Source organism: Mastigoproctus giganteus, chromosome 2 (genome assembly GCF_048544385.1).
Source record: "Mastigoproctus giganteus isolate SK-2022 chromosome 2, ASM4854438v1, whole genome shotgun sequence".
Lineage (NCBI taxonomy): Eukaryota > Metazoa > Arthropoda > Arachnida > Uropygi > Thelyphonidae > Mastigoproctus > Mastigoproctus giganteus.
In genome coordinates, this window is record NC_143576.1 from 132,735,403 (window position 1) to 132,753,821 (window position 18,419).

At 37.1% G+C, this 18,419-nt stretch overlaps 1 protein-coding gene across 2 annotated transcripts in view; it reads left to right on the top strand.

Annotated features, from left to right (window-relative positions):
- fand (Pre-mRNA-splicing factor SYF1 fand) overlaps positions 1-18,419 on the top strand; it is a 385,689-nt gene that overhangs the window by 67,176 nt on the left and 300,094 nt on the right. The gene's annotated exons all lie outside the window — the stretch shown is intronic.

An 18,419-nucleotide genomic window follows, 5' to 3' on the forward strand; every position in this document is an offset into this window, starting at 1 on the left:
TTCCGTAGCCAGTCGGAGGATTAAGAAGATTCCCGACACGGATAATAGCCTGTGGTCAACCTGTGTTGTGGTTCCCCTTTACTCTGACAAACGGGCATATGTTTTTCGGAGAAGCGAGTGCTCTACGCCTTCCAATGAATTTCTCCATCTATGTTTACATGGTCACAGGAGCAGAATATCTGAATGATTCCAACATTTTTCACAATATTCAAAGAACTAATGATAGTAGCAATCTAGGGGGTGGGATTGAGGTAACTAAGATATTATATGAACTTTATGAAGATGAAATGTTAGCAGATTTTGAAACTTCGTCGAGGCTTTCACTGTGTAGAAAATGTTCTAAAATATAATGGCATACAGGCAATAATTAAAAAAAAAAAAAAAAAAAAAAAATCATATGCATTATATCACCAAACTCAAAAAAAAAAAAAAAAAAAAAAAACAACGCGAATTAAGGATTATTGCTAAAGAACTTGATGTGGAAACTATATAAAAATTGGTTGTGTGTGCAGGCCACAATGAGCAGCTTGTAGCTTTCAGAAGCTTTACAGAATCACTATGGTAAAAGCAGATAAATTAATTATTTGAACTATCAATGCTATTGCTAATTTGAAAAATTTCAAAAGAAATTATGACACTTAAATTGAGAGCATGTTGAAGTGGAAAGAATTTGAAGGAATCAAATTCAAAAGCAAGAACACATTTAAAAAATTAACTCGTAACAAGTTATTTAAATACATTGTTTTATCCTTAAACGATAAGTTATTAATGCAACAGAGCAATTTTAAATTAAATAACGATTCCATTGACGACGAGGAATTGAAAGAAATTTAATTTAAAACATGTACTACCCGAAATTGTGGAATGTGAAAGAACTTTCGTCTCGGTGGTCAGATGGTGAAAACCGAATAAGAAATTTCGGTTTTCTGATAAAATATGAAGTAAAAATTAATGATTTTAGAGATTTTGTCAAAAACAGTTTATCTTTTAAATCCCTCTTCAATTAAGAAAGCTAGAAATCTTTGAAACCATTGCGATTAGCAGTGATGAAGCTGAGCAAGCTCTCAACATACTGAATAATATTGAGTGAATGAATGAATAATGTTGACAAATAAACACATTGCAGATTATTATGATCTAAATGGAAAACCGTTGCTTCAATTTGATCCAGATTGTTACGTCAAATCATTCCTCTGTAATCATCGCTCAGCAAATTGAGCAAAGCAGATTGACAACAAATATTAATAAAGAAGTAAATTTCATATGGGAAATTTTAGAATAAATTTTTATTGAATATTTGTGTAATAATTTTTTTTCATGTAATATTTGTGTAATAATTTTTTTTTTTCATGTAATATTTGTTTTTATATTGTGGAATGTTTTGTGATAGTTTTTATGTTATTTGTGATATGGGAAATATTTCATGTTATTTTTTATTCACAATATTAAAATTTTATATTTTAATTTCCTCGAGTTGTTAAAAAAAAGATGAACAAAAAAGTTGCACATGTGCGGAGCACGTGTGGTAAATGGTTTATGTGAAACATCCTTTGCATTTCTTTTAGGTATTTTGATTTAAGGTATTTAGGTATTTTGTGGATTTATTGGATGATTGTTTTCTACATCAGCATGTTCGGGAGGCAACTAGAGGGAGTAATACTCTTGATTTGATTATCAGCAGTGATTCTTCCTGCATTAAGAATCTGCAGATAAATGAACACTTGGTGGCAGTGATCACAGTGTGCTGAAGTGGGATTTACTCAAAGAGGTAACTACCATTAGGGGTAAAGGGAAGGGTTATTGCTTCCGTAAAGGCGACTACGATGGACTGAGACAGTATTCAAATTCTATACAGTGGGACCAACTGATGATGTTACCAACAGCAAATTCAAAATGGGAAGCATTCAAAGAATTAATCTTGGAAGCTACTAGGCTTTACATACCAACTAAGAAATATTGTTCAAGGTTTAGGCCAAAATGGATGTCAGATGAACTAATGAGGCATATGGCAGAGAAGAAAAATGCATGGGATACTTACAAATTAACACATGACACAGAAGCCTATGATAGATACAAGTTGATATGCAACCAAGTTACAAAGGAGATTAGGCAGGCAAAGGCAGATTACGAGAAATCCTTGGCAAGGGATGCAAAGAAAAACAGCATAGAGTTCTTTACTTATGTAAACTCTAGAAGGAAGGGGATGAATCAGATTGGTCCACTTGATATTGATGGGTCAACTGTTAATGATCCTGCTCAGGTAGCTAACAAACTAAATGAATATTTTGCATAGACATTCACACACGAGGAGTTATTCAGCGAGGGGAATGCCAGAGGTGTATTCAACTCTAGCAGTAAGCTACAGAATCTTGAAATAACTGGGAGTAAAGTGGAGGAGAAACTGTTGAAGATAAACACAAGAAAGGCACCCGGGGTGGATGGGATCTATCCAGTTATATTAAAGGAGGCAGCAAAGGAAGTAAGCAAACCCTTAGCCATAATTATGAGAGCTTCCTTGGACTCAGGGGAGGTACCCATAGACTGGAGATGTGCAAATGTGACCCCAATTCACAAAGGAGGATCAAAGGCTGACACAAGTAATTATAGACCTGTGAGCTTAACTTCTGTTCCAGGAAAGTTAATGGAGGCACTGGTTAAAGAAGCACTGCAGGATCATTTAGACAAGACTTCAGTTATAGCTCGGACACAGCATGGTTTTGTTAAGGGGAAGTCTTGCCTGACCAATTTGATTGGATATTATGATGCAGTCACAAAAGAACTGGATGAAGGGAATAGCTTTGATATTATATACTTGGATCTTAGAAAGGCTTTTGATACTGTTGCACATGGAAGACTGCTACACAAATTGGAGCAGTGTGACACTGGAGGCAAATTGCTGCTATGGATAAAGGGGTGGTTGAGGGGGAGAAGACAGAGAGTGGTAATCAATGGACACTGCTCATCGTGGACTAATGTTATTAGTGGAGTCCCACAGGGCTCAGTGTTGGGTCCATTATTGTTTTCTGTATTTATAAATGATATTGATGATGGTATATCAAGCTTAATGTCCAAGTTTGCAGACGATACAAAGGTTGGCAGGGTTGTCAAGGACACTACTGACACTATGCTGCTGCAACAGGATCTGGAAAGGTTGAGCAAATGGGCTGAGAGGTGGCAAATGAAGTTTAACATTGACAAATGTAAAGTACTACACATGGGAAACAGCAACCCCAGAGCAACGTATCAACTCTGTGGTACTACACTGACAGTGGTAGAGGATGAAAGGGACTTGGGAGTGGTTGTGCAGGCAGATATGAAGTTCTCTGAGCAGTGCAGACGGGCTGCAAGAGTAGCTCATGGAGTATTGTCAATGATATACAGGAATTTTTCGAGCAGGGATAAGGAGGTGATTATTCCCTTGTATAAGGCAATGGTCAGGCCACACCTGGAGTACTGTATACAGGTCTGGAGGCCTCATTTCAAGAAGGATGTAGAGCTGCTGGAACAAGTACAGAGAAGGGCAACAAGATTAGTGAATGGAACAAAGGGGTGCTCTTACGAAGAAAGGCTTAAGTTTTGCAAATTACAGTGTCTGGAGACTAGACACCAGTGAGGTGATCTGATAGAGGTGTATAAAGCCTTAAATGGTTTGAGCATGCTCAATGCTGATGGGATTCTTCCTCTAGCTCAGAATAATCACCTGAGAGGGCATAAATTGAAATTGAGGAAAGACAGATGTAGGATAGACGTGCGGAAATTTGCCTTTAGTCAGCGGGTGGTTGGTTGGTGGAACAGACTTCCATCCCTTGTAGTGGAGGTTGATAGCCTAAATAAGTTTAAGGCTCAGCTGGACAGGTATTTTGAACGAACAGAGGGGTGAAGTGGAAGTGGGTTTTTTTTTTTTTTTTTTTTTGGCTGATGCTGCATAAGCTTGCTTTCTTGCATCAAATGCCTCTACTAATGCTAATGCTAGTACATGAAGACAATGGCACACAAGGTAATTTAAGCTAAGGCAAATGTGTTGTTTTCGTATGACACAATTCTCCTTCTAAGGTATTACACATGCCTACTTTATATAAAACTCACAAAAAGTGCTTCTCATAAGATTTGTTTAGAGAAAATAATTTCAAATTATTTCTCTAAATTAACTACTAGTCTTGCCTGACTATCAGATTAGCTGATACAATCCGAACTCTTGAGAAAAGCCTAATATCATTTTCTCAAGGGAAATCAATGATTTTGCTAAAATCTAACCAAAAATAATTTTCTCAAAAAACTTAATATAGTCAGATCTCTATATAACGAAATTGATCGTTCGCTTGAAAAAATTCATTAAACAGAAATTTCGTTATACAGAAATATACCTTTTCAACAATGAAAAATACTGTAATTCAACATTCAGAAATATAGTAAAAAATGGAAATAAATCAGAAATAAGTGGGAATGAAAAAATTTTTTAACATTTTAAAACAATTAATTTATTAATATATTCATATTAAGAAATGACTACTTACATGATGGCACAATATATCAGTACACTTTTAAGAATTATTTCATAAAATATTTGGTTATTTTTTGTTGTACACTGGATTTTACTGTACATCGTTCATAAAAATGTTCACATTTGTTTAAACACTCAAATATATTTTCTGGCACATTTTCTTCACACTGAAAGCTGCGACAAAGTTTCAAATGCTGCCAACATTTCATGTTCGGAAGGTTTAATATTGCCCTCCCCCTCATTTTGATCCAACTCATTGTTAATATTGTCATTAGTTCTTTGAATACTCTACAAAATGTTGGAGTCACTTGGATACTATGACATCATTATCAACTCCTAAAAATTCGTCAAGAATAATATATCCACTGATCAAACCTCTCGCTCAGAGTTCTTCCCAAGATTGCCAATGTCTTGTAGTAGTTCATCCCTCTCACCTCTGTTAATTGGCATTTTAACAAAACCTGCTTTCGCAAAACAATTCTTAATCTTTGTTTCTGTCACATCTTGACTCCACACTTTTGCCAACTCTGATATGCACATCCGCAAATCTAAAAAAAATCTATAGGTTGGTTGGTTTCTATTCTCGGTATACTTTTTTTCGGTATGTGCCTTCAGTAGTGTATTTTCAAATTCTTGATAATGGTTTACTGGCTGCAGTTTAGACAAAGTATTCAGAGAGAAGAAAACAAGCTTCATAACTTACAAGTTTCAAAATTACCAAATGAAGGTTGGCGGGGCAGTTGTCAACAATCAACGCTATTTTTCTGTTTTCTTCGGTCATCTTTCTATCAAAATTTAACATCCACTGTTCAAAAATTTCATTTGTCATCCAAAATTTTTTGTTGCAGTCCAACTCTAACAACTTTACTCCTTTGAAACATCACAGTTGTTTAGTTTTGCCTATTACCAAAAGCTTCAGTTTTCCATTACTATTCATATTTGCACAAACCAAGAGTGTAATTCTCTCCTTACTATTTTTACCACCTAAACATTTATCACCTTTAAAAATCAGTGTCTTGTACAGTGAACAATAAAAAAATAGACCTTTCATCAATGTTGAATATGTCTTTGGGCTTGTAGTCCACCATAATTTTTTTCAAAACTGTTTGTTTCTAATGGGTACAGTCTCCTTCGATTACAACTCCACTCTCACAAGAAATAATTTTTTCAAGTAACCAGGATGCTTTTTAAATTTGTCCAGACAACCATGACTGCCTTGGAATGTTTTATGCCCCAGAAGAGATGTGTGCTCTATAGTCTTTTCTTTTATTAATGGCCCTGATATCACAGCATGTGTTGGTCTCAAATCAACTTCGCCCACTTAAAATCGGCTTCATCTAAATCTTCATACAGGCATAATTTTGCAAGCTTCCAACTGGGTCCCATTTTCTCAAACAGTTTGAGAAGTGAAACTTGGTTTTTAAAACAGTTGACACACTACTAGTAGGGATACCAATTTTAAAGCGATTTTTTTTTCCTCTCTCTTTTTTTTTTTTTTAAATGCTCCAATCTACACTATTAAGCACCCACTTTTTCCACTATATTCAAGGATTTCCACTCAGACATTGTAAGGTTACTTGCACAGCAGCTAAAACAAAACTGATTTAGGGACCATTTGCATCTGCCATGTAACCCCAGGGGCTCACATCTGGTGAGTATGGGCTTGGCACACCCAGGGTCCTGAGCTAGATATCATCATTCTTCTCTTTCTTGGTGACTCCTATACTTCTGATTCTCTCTCTCTCTCTCTCTCTCTCTCTCTCAGAAATTTTTTTTTTAGCTGGTGAAGCATAAGCCTCAGGCTTCCTATATGACTAGTTGCTGTTGTTATTTGGTTATTAGGAGCATTAGCAACTAAGGTGATATTGCTCCGGGATATGCGGGGGTCATTCCCTGACCTTTCCGCATCCTCCGTATTTGGTGGTGACGGGCTCGAACCCCGGTCTAATCAAGAAGCGTGTGCTACACACTGCTGCTCCTTCCCACCTGGCTACGGAGGCGCCTATATGACTAGTAATAATAATAATAATAATAAACAGACGGGTGAAATTTATCTAAAGTGTGGATTACTCATTTTTGCCAAATAACAGATGAATTAAAGAGATAAATACTGTATAATCCAGTGAAAAACTTTTAATAACAAATGGCACAACTCTGTATCTGTTAAATTTTTGTCTCTAACATCTTTATCCCATTAGAATTTGCTGATGAAGAGGCCCATTTAACCCTGAAAGCTTCACGCCATTTGTTATTAAAAGTTTTTCACTGGATTATACAATATTTATCTCTTTATGAAATGTAATCCAGTACAACAGGCCCATTTATTTTCAACAGACAAATCTCTGGGATAAAGGAAAATCACTCTATCCTGATTCTCAAATAGTGTGCTTACAGAAGAAAACACGTTGACAAGAGCCAATGTCCATATTGAAAATATGCCTTAATGTTTGTCAACGAGTGTGGACACAGATAGCAGCTGACCAGCATGAATTCTCAGTATCGTAGATACAGTGGTTGTATAGGTTTTACAGGCACCACTAAATTGTGGAATGTTTTACCTCTTAAAATCTAATAGGATTAATTCTTAATCCTTTTAGCTCTTAATTCATGCTTGCTACACATCAGCTGTACTGCCTCAAGGCCAGAGGTGCAGACCATGTGTACCCAGTTGTCTCGAAATCAGTTCGTTATATGGAAACTATTTTCAATGTAATGACAAAGGAGAAATCAAAAACATTCACTAAATAGAAAAATTCCCTACATGGAAGTTCATTAAAAAGAGGTCTGACTGTATTTACTTTCTAGAAACACTTTATACACTAATAAAAATACTTAAAATGCATTATTTTTAAATTTTTAATATATAAGGATTCTGTATGCTCTTTGCAGACATATTTCTGCATCATATATAAACTTTCCTGTTTTTCTTGCCTTTAGCATGTGATATAGCATCCTTTCTGAGTTATTAGTGACTCCACTAATGTCATTCGTTGAGTCCTCCAGGGTTCGGTGTAGGGCTCATTGTTGTTTTCTGTATTTATCAATGATATTGATGAGGGTATATCAGGCTTAATGTCCATGTTTGCAGATGATACGAAGGTTGGCAGAGTTGTTAATGACAGTATGCTACTGCAACAGGATCTAGAAAAGTTGAGCAGATGGGCTGAGAGGCGGCAACTGAAGTTTAACATTAACAAATGCAAAGTACTGCATATGATTAGCAGTAACACCAGAGTAACAGACCAAATGTGTGGTACTACACTCAGGGAAGTGGAGAATGAAAGACCCGGGGATAATTGTAATTTGATCAGTCAAGTAATCAGTCGTGGAAGTGATGTCATCCGCGGTTTCCACCAGAGGCACTTCCCATGCTCCCACTACTAGTAGTGTGATTAGTGCATGTGAACGCATTATTCGTGACTGACCAGTATGATATCTCGTCGAGTCAGGAGGGGATCGTGCCTCTATCACCATATAATGTCAGGGGGGGTGGACAGATGGAGCTTATTACCCCCTTAACCATGCATATAAGTGTATGTGTATAAGGTCTATCTAAAAAAAAAAAAACGTAAAAACCTCGTCATCATGCCTCCCCTTACAATGATACCTCAATACGATAGTGTCTGGAGTTCTTTTTAGAATTTTTGAATAGTATGACGTCACAATCATACTTTCTGAAGTTACTACTAAAGTAAGTATGATTGCAACAATAAAAGTATTTGTCATATGACTGCAAGAATAGAAGAATTTGTGATATGACAGTAACAATACAAATATTTGCCAACAAATTATTTTTTTCGTCTCGCATTTTTGTTACATTCCATTGTTAGATTTCCCTAACAGCTGCGTATGTTGTTTGAACTACCAGATTGGTACTTCAATCGACACTGTTTTCTAGAGACATTTAGATGTACACGTGTAACTGCAAGTATACGTCTCTTACTTTAGTTATCATAAATCCATTGTAACACTTCCAGAAATTATGAAAATTTACGAATATTCAATAAAATATTTACAATACAAAAGCTCTTATTTCATAATCAATATGCACACCCAAGGTCCTGAGCTGGATATCATCATTCTTCTTTTTCTTGGTGATTGCGTTTTTTTTTTTTTTTTTTTTTTTCTTTCTTTCTCTCTCTCTCTCTCTCTCAGGATAACTTGAGAAAATTTTTTTTTGGCTGTTCCAGCATAAGCCTCAGGCTTCCTTGCACCACAAGGCTAATAATATTAATACTAAATCAAAATACTATGTATATAAAGTGCTTAGCATCATAATACACAGCCATTTCTGAATAAACAGAAAATTTTTAAGGTGGCATCGTTTTAGGTTATATCTCATATTGTGAATGCCTTCACAACGAGTTGCCATGATATTGCACTACTATTATGATGCTAAGCACTTTATATACATAGTCTAAATTTGTTCGTAGCTTGAGGCTCTAGCCCTAAATGCGCCTTAGTCTAAATACATCATACACCATCAGGCATCTCTCATATTGTGGAGTTATACTTCATAACTGTTTTGCCATCATTGCATCACTTGGGTACCTACCCACTCACTGACGAAGGGCCAAATAGCCCTGAAACAGTGCTGTCTGGGTGGTGGTACCTATCTGAGAATAAGTAACACTAGTCTTCTCCTTAGGTGAAGCGTTACTTATTCGAAGTAGTGCAATATCATGGCAACTCGTTGTGAAGGCATTCACAATATGAGATATAACCTAAAACGATGCCACCTTAAAAATTTTCTGTTTATTCAGAAATGGCTGTGTATTATGATGCTAAGCACTTTATATACATAGTCTAAATTTGTTCGCAGCTTGAGGCTCTAGCCCTAAATGCGCCTTAGTCTAAATACATCATACACCATCAGGCATCTCTCATATTGTGGAGTTATACTTCATAACTGTTTTGCCATCATTGCATCACTTGGGTACCTACCCACTCACTGACGAAGGGCCAAATAGCCCTGAAACAGTGCTGTCTGGGTGGTGGTACCTATCTGAGAATAAGTAACACTAGTCTTCTCCTTAGGTGAAGCGTTACTTATTCGAAGTAGTGCAATATCATGGCAACTCGTTGTGAAGGCATTCACAATATGAGATATAACCTAAAACGATGCCACCTTAAAAATTTTCTGTTTATTCAGAAATGGCTGTGTATTATGATGCTAAGCACTTTATATACATAGTATTTTGATTTAGTATTAATATTATTAGCCTTGTGGTGCAAGGAAGAGCCTGAGGCTTATGCTGGAACAGCCAAAAAAAAATTTTCTCAAGTTATCCTGAGAGAGAGAGAGAGAGAGAGAAAGAAAGAAAGAAAAAAAAAAAAAAAAAACGCAATCACCAAGAAAAAGAAGAATGATGATATCCAGCTCAGGACCTTGGGTGTGCATATTGATTATGAAATAAGAGCTTTTGTATTGTAAATATTTTATTGAATATTCGTAAATTTTCATAATTTCTGGAAGTGTTACAATGGATTTATGATAACTAAAGTAAGAGACGTATACTTGCAGTTACACGTGTACATCTAAATGTCTCTAGAAAACAGTGTCGATTGAAGTACCAATCTGGTAGTTCAAACAACATACGCAGCTGTTAGGGAAATCTAACAATGGAATGTAACAAAAATGCGAGACGAAAAAAATAATTTGTTGGCAAATATTTGTATTGTTACTGTCATATCACAAATTCTTCTATTCTTGCAGTCATATGACAAATACTTTTATTGTTGCAATCATACTTACTTTAGTAGTAACTTCAGAAAGTATGATTGTGACGTCATACTATTCAAAAATTCTAAAAAGAACTCCAGACACTATCGTATTGAGGTATCATTGTAAGGGGAGGCATGATGACGAGGTTTTTACGTTTTTTTTTTTTTAGATAGACCTTATACACATACACTTATATGCATGGTTAAGGGGGTAATAAGCTCCATCTGTCCACCCCCCCTGACATTATATGGTGATAGAGGCACGATCCCCTCCTGACTCGACGAGATATCATACTGGTCAGTCACGAATAATGCGTTCACATGCACTAATCACACTACTAGTAGTGGGAGCATGGGAAGTGCCTCTGGTGGAAACCGCGGATGACATCACTTCCACGACTGATTACTTGACTGATCAAATTACAATTATCCCCGGGTCTTTCATTCTCCACTTCCCTGAGTGTAGTACCACACATTTGGTCTGTTACTCTGGTGTTACTGCTAATCATATGCAGTACTTTGCATTTGTTAATGTTAAACTTCAGTTGCCGCCTCTCAGCCCATCTGCTCAACTTTTCTAGATCCTGTTGCAGTAGCATACTGTCATTAACAACTCTGCCAACCTTCGTATCATCTGCAAACATGGACATTAAGCCTGATATACCCTCATCAATATCATTGATAAATACAGAAAACAACAATGAGCCCTACACCGAACCCTGGAGGACTCAACGAATGACATTAGTGGAGTCACTAATAACTCAGAAAGGATGCTATATCACATGCTAAAGGCAAGAAAAACAGGAAAGTTTATATATGATGCAGAAATATGTCTGCAAAGAGCATACAGAATCCTTATATATTAAAAATTTAAAAATAATGCATTTTAAGTATTTTTATTAGTGTATAAAGTGTTTCTAGAAAGTAAATACAGTCAGACCTCTTTTTAATGAACTTCCATGTAGGGAATTTTTCTATTTAGTGAATGTTTTTGATTTCTCCTTTGTCATTACATTGAAAATAGTTTCCATATAACGAACTGATTTCGAGACAACTGGGTACACATGGTCTGCACCTCTGGCCTTGAGGCAGTACAGCTGATGTGTAGCAAGCATGAATTAAGAGCTAAAAGGATTAAGAATTAATCCTATTAGATTTTAAGAGGTAAAACATTCCACAATTTAGTGGTGCCTGTAAAACCTATACAACCACTGTATCTACGATACTGAGAATTCATGCTGGTCAGCTGCTATCTGTGTCCACACTCGTTGACAAACATTAAGGCATATTTTCAATATGGACATTGGCTCTTGTCAACGTGTTTTCTTCTGTAAGCACACTATTTGAGAATCAGGATAGAGTGATTTTCCTTTATCCCAGAGATTTGTCTGTTGAAAATAAATGGGCCTGTTGTACTGGATTACATTTCATAAAGAGATAAATATTGTATAATCCAGTGAAAAACTTTTAATAACAAATGGCGTGAAGCTTTCAGGGTTAAATGGGCCTCTTCATCAGCAAATTCTAATGGGATAAAGATGTTAGAGACAAAAATTTAACAGATACAGAGTTGTGCCATTTGTTATTAAAAGTTTTTCACTGGATTATACAGTATTTATCTCTTTAATTCATCTGTTATTTGGCAAAAATGAGTAATCCACACTTTAGATAAATTTCACCCGTCTGTTTATTATTATTATTATTATTACTAGTCATATAGGCGCCTCCGTAGCCAGGTGGGAAGGAGCAGCAGTGTGTAGCACACGCTTCTTGATTAGACCGGGGTTCGAGCCCGTCACCACCAAATACGGAGGATGCGGAAAGGTCAGGGAATGACCCCCGCATATCCCGGAGCAATATCACCTTAGTTGCTAATGCTCCTAATAACCAAATAACAACAGCAACTAGTCATATAGGAAGCCTGAGGCTTATGCTTCACCAGCTAAAAAAAAAATTTCTGAGAGAGAGAGAGAGAGAGAGAGAGAGAATCAGAAGTATAGGAGTCACCAAGAAAGAGAAGAATGATGATATCTAGCTCAGGACCCTGGGTGTGCCAAGCCCATACTCACCAGATGTGAGCCCCTGGGGTTACATGGCAGATGCAAATGGTCCCTAAATCAGTTTTGTTTTAGCTGCTGTGCAAGTAACCTTACAATGTCTGAGTGGAAATCCTTGAATATAGTGGAAAAAGTGGGTGCTTAATAGTGTAGATTGGAGCATTTAAAAAAAAAAAAAAGAGAGAGGAAAAAAAAATCGCTTTAAAATTGGTATCCCTACTAGTAGTGTGTCAACTGTTTTAAAAACCAAGTTTCACTTCTCAAACTGTTTGAGAAAATGGGACCCAGTTGGAAGCTTGCAAAATTATGCCTGTATGAAGATTTAGATGAAGCCGATTTTAAGTGGGCGAAGTTGATTTGAGACCAACACATGCTGTGATATCAGGGCCATTAATAAAAGAAAAGACTATAGAGCACACATCTCTTCTGGGGCATAAAACATTCCAAGGCAGTCATGGTTGTCTGGACAAATTTAAAAAGCATCCTGGTTACTTGAAAAAATTATTTCTTGTGAGAGTGGAGTTGTAATCGAAGGAGACTGTACCCATTAGAAACAAACAGTTTTGAAAAAAATTATGGTGGACTACAAGCCCAAAGACATATTCAACATTGATGAAAGGTCTATTTTTTTATTGTTCACTGTACAAGACACTGATTTTTAAAGGTGATAAATGTTTAGGTGGTAAAAATAGTAAGGAGAGAATTACACTCTTGGTTTGTGCAAATATGAATAGTAATGGAAAACTGAAGCTTTTGGTAATAGGCAAAACTAAACAACTGTGATGTTTCAAAGGAGTAAAGTTGTTAGAGTTGGACTGCAACAAAAAATTTTGGATGACAAATGAAATTTTTGAACAGTGGATGTTAAATTTTGATAGAAAGATGACCGAAGAAAACAGAAAAATAGCGTTGATTGTTGACAACTGCCCCGCCAACCTTCATTTGGTAATTTTGAAACTTGTAAGTTATGAAGCTTGTTTTCTTCTCTCTGAATACTTTGTCTAAACTGCAGCCAGTAAACCATTATCAAGAATTTGAAAATACACTACTGAAGGCACATACCGAAAAAAAGTATACCGAGAATAGAAACCAACCAACCTATAGATTTTTTTTAGATTTGCGGATGTGCATATCAGAGTTGGCAAAAGTGTGGAGTCAAGATGTGACAGAAACAAAGATTAAGAATTGTTTTGCGAAAGCAGGTTTTGTTAAAATGCCAATTAACAGAGGTGAGAGGGATGAACTACTACAAGACATTGGCAATCTTGGGAAGAACTCTGAGCGAGAGGTTTGATCAGTGGATATATTATTCTTGACGAATTTTTAGGAGTTGATAATGATGTCATAGTATCCAAGTGACTCCAACATTTTGTAGAGTATTCAAAGAACTAATGACAATATTAACAATGAGTTGGATCAAAATGAGGGGGAGGGCAATATTAAACCTTCCGAACATGAAATGTTGGCAGCATTTGAAACTTTGTCGCAGCTTTCAGTGTGAAGAAAATGTGCCAGAAAATATATTTGAGTGTTTAAACAAATGTGAACATTTTTATGAACGATGTACAGTAAAATCCAGTGTACAACAAAAAATAACCAAATATTTTATGAAATAATTCTTAAAAGTGTACTGATATATTGTGCCATCATGTAAGTAGTCATTTCTTAATATGAATATATTAATAAATTAATTGTTTTAAAATGTTAAAAAATTTTTTCATTCCCACTTATTTCTGATTTATTTCCATTTTTTACTATATTTCTGAATGTTGAATTACAGTATTTTTCATTGTTGAAAAGGTATATTTCTGTATAACGAAATTTCTGTTTAATGAATTTTTTCAAGCGAACGATCAATTTCGTTATATAGAGATCTGACTATATTAAGTTTTTTGAGAAAATTATTTTTGGTTAGATTTTAGCAAAATCATTGATTTCCCTTGAGAAAATGATATTAGGCTTTTCTCAAGAGTTCGGATTGTATCAGCTAATCTGATAGTCAGGCAAGACTAGTAGTTAATTTAGAGAAATAATTTGAAATTATTTTCTCTAAACAAATCTTATGAGAAGCACTTTTTGTGAGTTTTATATAAAGTAGGCATGTGTAATACCTTAGAAGGAGAGTTGTGTCATACGAAAACAACACATTTGCCTTAGCTTAAATTACCTTGTGTGCCATTGTCTTCATGTACTAGCATTAGCATTAGTAGAGGCATTTGATGCAAGAAAGCAAGCTTATGCAGCATCAGCCAAAAAAAAAAAAAAAAAAAAAACCCACTTCCACTTCACCCCTCTGTTCGTTCAAAATACCTGTCCAGCTGAGCCTTAAACTTATTTAGGCTATCAACCTCCACTACAAGGGATGGAAGTCTGTTCCACCAACCAACCACCCGCTGACTAAAGGCAAATTTCCGCACGTCTATCCTACATCTGTCTTTCCTCAATTTCAATTTATGCCCTCTCAGGTGATTATTCTGAGCTAGAGGAAGAATCCCATCAGCATTGAGCATGCTCAAACCATTTAAGGCTTTATACACCGCTATCAGATCACCTCACTGGTGTCTAGTCTCCAGACACTGTAATTTGCAAAACTTAAGCCTTTCTTCGTAAGAGCACCCCTTTGTTCCATTCACTAATCTTGTTGCCCTTCTCTGTACTTGTTCCAGCAGCTCTACATCCTTCTTGAAATGAGGCCTCCAGACCTGTATACAGTACTCCAGGTGTGGCCTGACCATTGCCTTATACAAGGGAATAATCACCTCCTTATCCCTGCTCGAAAAATTCCTGTATATCATTGACAATACTCCATGAGCTACTCTTGCAGCCCGTCTGCACTGCTCAGAGAACTTCATATCTGCCTGCACAACCACTCCCAAGTCCCTTTCATCCTCTACCACTGTCAGTGTAGTACCACAGAGTTGATACGTTGCTCTGGGGTTGCTGTTTCCCATGTGTAGTACTTTACATTTGTCAATGTTAAACTTCATTTGCCACCTCTCAGCCCATTTGCTCAACCTTTCCAGATCCTGTTGCAGCAGCATAGTGTCAGTAGTGTCCTTGACAACCCTGCCAACCTTTGTATCGTCTGCAAACTTGGACATTAAGCTTGATATACCATCATCAATATCATTTATAAATACAGAAAACAATAATGGACCCAACACTGAGCCCTGTGGGACTCCACTAATAACATTAGTCCACGATGAGCAGTGTCCATTGATTACCACTCTCTGTCTTCTCCCCCTCAACCACCCCTTTATCCATAGCAGCAATTTGCCTCCAGTGTCACACTGCTCCAATTTGTGTAGCAGTCTTCCATGTGCAACAGTATCAAAAGCCTTTCTAAGATCCAAGTATATAATATCAAAGCTATTCCCTTCATCCAGTTCTTTTGTGACTGCATCATAATATCCAATCAAATTGGTCAGGCAAGACTTCCCCTTAACAAAACCATGCTGTGTCCAAGCTATAACTGAAGTCTTGTCTAAATGATCCTGCAGTGCTTCTTTAACCAGTGCCTCCATTAACTTTCCTGGAACAGAAGTTAAGCTCACAGGTCTATAATTACTTGTGTCAGCCTTTGATCCTCCTTTGTGAATTGGGGTCACATTTGCACATCTCCAGTCTATGGGTACCTCCCCTGAGTCCAAGGAAGCTCTCATAATTATGGCTAAGGGTTTGCTTACTTCCTTTGCTGCCTCCTTTAATATAACTGGATAGATCCCATCCACCCCGGGTGCCTTTCTTGTGTTTATCTTCAACAGTTTCTCCTCCACTTTACTCCCAGTTATTTCAAGATTCTGTAGCTTACTGCTAGAGATGAATACACCTCTGGCATTCCCCTCGCTGAATAACTCCTCGTGTGTGAATGTCTATGCAAAATATTCATTTAGTTTGTTAGCTACCTGAGCAGGATCATTAACAGTTGACCCATCAATATCAAGTGGACCAATCTGATTCATCCCCTTCCTTCTAGAGTTTACATAAGTAAAGAACTCTATGCTGTTTTTCTTTGCATCCCTTGCCAAGGATTTCTCGTAATCTGCCTTTGCCTGCCTAATCTCCTTTGTAACTTGGTTGCATATCAACTTGTATCTATCATAGGCTTCTGTGTCATGTGTTAATTTGTAAGTATCCCATGCATTTTTCTTCTCTGCCATATGCCTCATTAGTTCATCTGACATCCATTTTGGCCTAAACCTTGAACAATATTTCTTAGTTGGTATGTAAAGCCTAGTAGCTTCCAAGATTAATTCTTTGAATGCTTCCCATTTTGAATTTGCTGTTGGTAACGTCATCAGTTGGTCCCACTGTATAGAATTTGAATACTGTCTCAGTCCATCGTAGTCGCCTTTACGGAAGCAATAACCCTTCCCTTTACCCCTAATGGTAGTTACCTCTTTGAGTAAATCCCACTTCAGCACACTGTGATCACTGCCACCAAGTGTTCATTTATCTGCAGATTCTTAATGCATGAAGAATCACTGCTGATAATCAAATCAAGAGTATTACTCCCTCTAGTTGCCTCCCGAACATGCTGATGTAGAAAACAATCATCCAATAAATCCACAAAAGCCCTGCTAGTGTGTGAGTGACCAGCCCCCAAATTCCAGTAAATATCTGGGAAATTAAAATCTCCCATTATAAGACTCTCTGATTTACTGGTCCACTCTATTTCCTCGTACAGTTTCTTATTATACTCATCAGAGTCATTAGGCCTATAGCACCTCCTACTCTCAATTTTGATCTCCCAATGCTTATGTCACACCAAACTGACTCAACACTGCACTGTCCAGCGATGTCGACTGGCTTCACTTCCTTGGTTTTTATGTTTCTTAACTAATAGCATAACCCCTCCCCCCTTCCTATCCTGTCTATCCTTTCTGTAGACGTACTCCCCAAATTCCAGTTCTGCATCCCTTATATCTGTGTGACACCACGTCTCTGATATCCCAACAATATCTGCCTTTGATGTTTTTAGCAATACCTCAAATTCATCAAATTTATTTACTAAACTCCTAGCATTGGTGTACATGCAAGTATACCTGCACCTGTTTCTATTCTTAGCTACCCTAACACAACCCATGTGTTTACTTTTACCGCAATGGCTCCCAGCAGTCTCTGAAGTATCATGCATCTTGTTTTTCAGGCTTCTGCTCATTCTAATAGAAGCAGTGCAAGAATCTCTTTCACCTCTGCCAGTGGCTACTGTCAATCTACTGGTCTTTGTCTCCCCCCAAGCTAGCAGTTTTCCGACCCACCTAACACTGCCTCGATAGCATCAGCAAATATTCTTGCACCCTTTCTATTTAAGTGTATCCCATCCCTGTAGAAGCAATCTCTCCTGTTAATAAGTACAGTCCAGGCTGAAAAAAATTCTACCCCTTGAGCCTTGCACAATCTTTCCAGGGCCGAATTGATCGACAAGGCTCTCATCATATACTCCCTCCTATCGTGTCTGGGCAGAATTGCAGACACTTTCAAATTCAACCCTAATTCTCGGCTTTTGTTCAACAGTGACCTGTACTTGTTAAGTAATTCTGCCAGTCTCCTACTCTTAATATCGTTAGTGCCAACGTGTACAACTATATCACCTTTTGTGCCCTTAAAAGATGATATTCGCTCTACAATGTCATCAACCTTTGCCCCTGGCAGACATACTCTGGTCCTGTTCCACCTATCCTTTTTACAAAGCATGTTCCCCGTTTCCCTGACAATAGAGTCACCAACAACTACTAGTTCCTGTAGGACCAGCGCATTCTGCCTTGGGGGTTGCCTCTGTGTCACGTGATGCCCAAGTGCAAGCTGTGGCGTTGATGTGGGCAGCTGAGAGCTTGATGGGCCCCTCAATTTAGTTTCTTCGAGGGCATCCACCCTGTCCTTCAAGCTCTCATATAGGCCCACAAGAACGCTGAGAACTACTGTTCATTAACTTCCTGCTGTTCCATTATACATATTGCTATTATGTTATATATTTGGAGCTATCTCTGAACTGCCATTGCTATTGATTAAACAGTACATTTTATGTTTCTCTTTTTATCATTTCTGATATTTTGATTATTTTGTAACTTTTAAAGACCATTAACATGGTATTTAAAATATGTTATATTCAGGGCATTAAATATGAATTTCTATGT